Below are 5836 nucleotides of genomic sequence, written 5' to 3'. Positions count from 1 at the left end.
ACCTGTAAAATAAATCCTAACCTAAGTTACAATTAAACCTAACACTACACTATCAACAAATAAATTAAATCAATTAACTACAAGTACCTACAATTAAATAAACTAAACTAAATTAAAAAAAACAAACAAACACTAAATTACAAAAAATAAAAAAAGTTTACAAGAATTTTAAGCTAATTACACCTACTCTAAGCCCCCTAATAAAATAACAAAGCCCCCCAAAATAAATAAATTCCCTACCCTAATCTAAATTAAAAAAGTTAACAGCTCTATTACCTTACCAGCCCTTAAAAGGACATCCGGACCGGTAGACATCTTCATCCAAGCGGCATCTTCTATCTTCATCCATCCGGAGCGGAGCCATCTTCTTCCAGCCGACGCAGATCCATCCTCTTCTACCAACGCCTACTCACCGAATGAAGGTTCCTTTAAATGATATCATCCAAGATGGCGTCCCTCAAATTCCGATTGGCTGATAGGATTCTATCAGCCAATCAGAATCAAGTTCAATCGGATTGGCTGATCTAATCAGCCAATCAGATTGCGCTTGCATTCTATTGGCTGTTCCGATCAGCCAATCCAATTGAACTTGAATCTGATTGGCTGATTCAATCTGCCAATCAGATTTTCTTACCTTAATTCCGATTGGCTGATAGAATCCTATCAGCCAATCAGAATTCGAGGGACGCCATCTTGCATGGCGTCATTTAAAGGAACCTTCATTCGGCAAGTAGGCGTCGTTAGAAGAGGATGGATCCACGTCGGCTGGAAGAAGATGGCTCCTCTCCGGATGGATGAAGATAGAAGATGCCGCTTGGATGAAGATGTCTACCGTTCCGGATGTCCTCTTCTTCCCAGATAGGATGAAGACTTCTGCCGCTCTGGATATCTTCTTTTGGTCCATCGGTGCCCGGTTGGGTGAAGACGACTCAAGGTAGGGAGATCTTCAGGGGGGTAGTGTTAGGTTTATTTAAGGGGGGTTTGGGTTAGAGTAGCGGTATGTGGGTGGTGGGTTGTAATGTTGGGGGGTGGTATTGTGTTTTTACAGGCAAAAGAGCTGATTTCTTTGGGGCATGCCCCGCAAAAAGCCCTTTTAAGGGCTGGTAAGGTAATAGAGCTGTTAACTTAATTTAGATTAGGGTAGGGAATTTATTTATTTTGGGGGGCTTTGTTATTTTATTAGGGGGCTTAGAGTAGGTGTAATTAGCTTAAAATTCTTGTAAACTTTTTTTATTTTTTGTAATTTAGTGGGGTTTTTTTTGTAATTTAGTTTAGTTTATTTAATTGTAGGTACTTGTAGTTAATTGATTTAATTTATTTATTGATAGTGTAGTGTTAGGTTTAATTGTAACTTAGGTTAGGATTTATTTTACAGGTAATTTTGTAATTATTTTAACTAGGTAGCTATTAAATAGTAAATAACTATTTAATAGCTATTGTACCTAGTTAAAATAAATACAAAGTTGCCTGTAAAATAAATATAAATTCTAAAATAGCTACAATATAATTATTCGTTATATTGTAGCTAGTTTAGGGTTTATTTTACAGGAAAGTATTTAGCTTTAAATAGGAATAATAAGAGTTCATTTATTTTGTTAGATTAAAATTATATTTAATTTAGGGGGGTGTTAGCGTTAGGGTTAGACTTAGCTTTAGGGGTTAATACATTAGAGTAGCAGCGAGGTCCGGTCGGCAGATTAGGGGTCAATACTTGAAGTTAGGTGTCAGCGATGTTAGGGAGGGCAGATTAGGGGTTAATACTATTTATTATAGGGTTTTTGAGGCGGGAGTGAGACGGTTTAGGGGTTAATACATTTATTAGAGTAGCAGCGAGCTCCGGTCGGCAGATTAGTGGTTAATAAGTGTAGTTAGGTAGTGTGACATTGGGGGGGGGGCAGATTAGAGGTTAATAAATATTATGTAGGTGTCGGTGATGTTAGGGGCAGCAGATTAGGGGTTTATATGTAAAATGTAGGTGGCGGCGGTTTGCGGTCAGCAGATTAGGGGTTAAAAAAAATTATTATAGTGGCGGCAATGTGGGGGGACCTCGGTTTAGGGTAGACATGTGCACGGCTAAAAAATTTGGTTCGTTTTCGGTTCGGATCGATTCGGACTTTTCAAATTTCGTTTCGGATCGAATCGGATTCGGAAAAATTTGAATAAATTCGTTTCGGATTTATTCGGATCCGAATAAATTCGTTTCGGATTTATTCGGATTTGGCTGAATTCGGTTCTATTCCGTTCCGAAATTCAGTATGTTTTTAGTACACTAACACCCATTTAGTACACTAAGTCACTAACACCCATAAACTACCTATGAATCACTAAACCGAGGCCCCCCCACATCGCAAACCCTATAATAACATTATTTAACCCCTAATCTGCCGATCGGATATCGCCGCAACCTACATTATAGCTATTAACCCCTAATCTGCTGTCCCTAACACCGCCGACCCCTACATTATAGTTATTAACCCCTAATCTGCCCCCCCCAACGTCGCCGCAATCTAACTACAAGTATTAACCCCTAATCTGCCGACCCGATATCGCTGCCGCCTACATTATAGCTATTAACCCCTAATCTGCTGTCCCTAACACCGCCTACCCCTACATTATAGTTATTAACCCCTAATCTGCCCCCCCCCCAACGTCGCCGCAATCTAACTACAAGTATTAACCCCTAATCTGCCGACCCGATATCGCCGCCGCCTACATTATAGCTATTAACCCCTAATCTGCTGTCCCTAACACCGCCGACCCCTACATTATAGTTATTAACCCCTAATCTGCCCCCCCCAATGTCGCCGCAATCTAACTACAAGTATTAACCCCTAATCTGCCGACCCGATATCGCCGCCGCCTACATTATAGCTATTAACCCCTAATCTGCTGTCCCTAACACCGCCGACCCCTACATTATAGTTATTAACCCCTAATCTGCCCCCCCCAACGTCGCCGCAATCTAACTACAAGTATTAACCCCTAATCTGCCGACCCGATATCGCCGCCGCCTACATTATAGCTATTAACCCCTAATCTGGTGTCCCTAACACCGCCGACCCCTACATTATAGTTATTAACCCCTAATCTGCCTCCCCCCAACGTCGCCACAATCTAACTACAAGTATTAACCCCTAATCTGCCGACCGCAAATCGCCGCCACTATAATAAATGTATTAACCCCTAAACCGCCGCACTCCCGCCTCGCAAACACTATAATACATTTTATTAACCCCTAATCTGCCCTCCCTAACATCGCCGCCACCTACCTATAATTATTAACCCCTAATCTCCCGCCCCCAACGTCGCCGCTACTATAATAAGGTTATTAACCCCTAAACCTAAGTCTAACCCTAACACTAACACCCTCTAACTTAAATATAATTTAAATAAAACGAAATAAGTTTACTATAGTTAAATAAATGAATCCTATTTAAAACTAAAGACTTACCTGTAAAATAAACCCTAATATAGCTACAATATAACTAATAGTTACATTGTAGCTATTTTAGGATTTATTTTTATTTTACAGGCAACTTTGTATTTATTTTAACTAGGTACAATAGTTATTAAATAGTTAATAACTATTTAATAACTACCTAGCTAAAATAAATACAAATTTACCTGTAAAATAAATCATAACCTAAGTTACAATTACACCTAACACTACACTATCATTAAATTAACTAAATAAATGAATCATATTTAAAACAAAATACTTACCTGTAAAATAAACCCTAAGATAGCTGCAATATAACTAATAGTTACATTGTAGCTATTTTAGCATTTATATTTATTTTACAGGCAACTTTGTATTTATTTTAACTAGGTACAAAAGCTATTAAATAGTTATTGACTAATTAATAGCTACCTAGTTAAAATAATTACAAAATTACCTGTAAAATAAATCCTAACCTAAGTTACAATTAAACCTAACACTACACTGTCATTAAATAAATTAACTACAAGTACCTACAATTATCTACAATTAAATAAACTAAAGTACAAAACCCCCCCACTAAATTACAAAAAAAACAAACACTAAATTACAAAAAATAAAAAAATATTACAAGAATTTTAAACTAATTACACCTAATCTAAGCCCCCTAATAAAATAACAAAGCCCCCCAAAATAAAAAAATGCCCTACCCTATACTAAATTACAAAAGTTAACAGCTCTATTACCTTACCAGCCCTGAACAGGGCCCTTTGCGGGGCATGCCCCAAAGAAAACAGCTCTTTTGCCTGTAAAAAAAAACCACAATCCCCCCCCCCACATTACAACCCACCACCCACATACCCCTACTCTAACCCAAACCCCCCTTAAATAAACCTAACACTACCCCCCTGAAGATCTCCCTACCTTGAGTCGTGTTCACCCAGCCGGGCCGAAGTCTTCATCCGATGGGGCAGAAGAGTACATCCAGACCGGCAGAAGTCTTCATCCAAGCGGGGCAAGAAGAGGTCTTCCATCCATCATACAAGTACCAAAATACAAACAAACACTAAATTACCAAAAATAATAAAATATTACAATAATTTTAAACTAATTACACCTAATCTAAGCCCCCGACTAGCTATTAATATAGCTTCAATATAACTAATAGTTACATTGTAGCTATTTTAGGATTTATATTTATTTTACAGGCAACTTTGTATTTATTTTAACTAGGTACAATAGTTATGAAATAGTTAATAACTATTTAATAACTACCTAGCTAAAATAAATACAAATTTACCTGTAAAATAAATCATAACCTAAGTTACAATTACACCTAACACTACACTATCATTAAATTAACTAAATAAATGAATCCTATATAAAACTAAAGACTTACCTGTAAAATAAACCCTAATATAGCTGCAATATAACTAATAGTTACATTGTAGCTATTTTAGCATTTATATTTATTGTACAGGCAACTTTGTATTTATTTTAACTAGGTTCAATAGCTATTAAATAGATATTGACTATTTAATAGCTACCTAGTTAAAATAATTACAAAATTACCTGTAAAATAAATCCTAACCTAAGTTACAATTAAACCTAACACTACACTATCATTAAATAAATTAACTACAAGTACCTACAATTAAATACAATTAAAAAAACTAAACTAAAGTACAAAAACCCCCCCACTAAATTACAAAAAATAAAAAAATATTACAAGAATTTTAAACTAATTACACCTAATCTAAGCCCCCTAATAAAATAACAAAGCCCCCCAAAATAAAAAAAAAATGCCCTACCCTATACTAAATTACAAAGGTTAACAGCTCTATTACCTTACCAGCCCTGAACAGGGCCTTTTGCGGGGCATGCCCCAAAGAAAACAGCTCTTTTGCCTGTTAAAAAATAACACAATACCCCCCCCCACATTACCACCCACATACCCCTACTCTAACCCAAACCCCCCTTAAATAAACCTAACACTACCCCCCTGAAGATCTCCCTACCTTGAGTCGTGTTCACCCAGCCGGGCCGAAGTCTTCATCCGATGGGGCAGAAGAGGACATCCAGACCGGCAGAAGTCTTCATCCAAGCGGGGCAAGAAGAGGTCTTCCATCCATCAGAAAAGTACAAAAAAATAAACAAACACTAAATTAGCAAGAATAATAAAATATTACAATAATTTTAAACTAATTACACCTAATCTAAGCCCCCTACTAGCTATTAATATAGCTACAATATAACTAATAGTTACATTGTAGCTATTTTAGGATTTATATTTATTTTACAGGCAACTTTGTATTTATTTTAACTAGGTACAATAGCTATTAAATAGTTAATAACTATTTAATAACTACCTAGCTAAAATAAATACAAATTTACCTG

The sequence above is a fragment of the Bombina bombina genome, chromosome 7 (genome assembly GCF_027579735.1).
Source record: "Bombina bombina isolate aBomBom1 chromosome 7, aBomBom1.pri, whole genome shotgun sequence".
In the NCBI taxonomy this organism is placed as follows: Eukaryota; Metazoa; Chordata; class Amphibia; order Anura; family Bombinatoridae; genus Bombina; species Bombina bombina.
The sequence above is the reverse complement of the archived record's forward strand: the minus strand, read 5'-3'. Positions refer to the sequence as shown.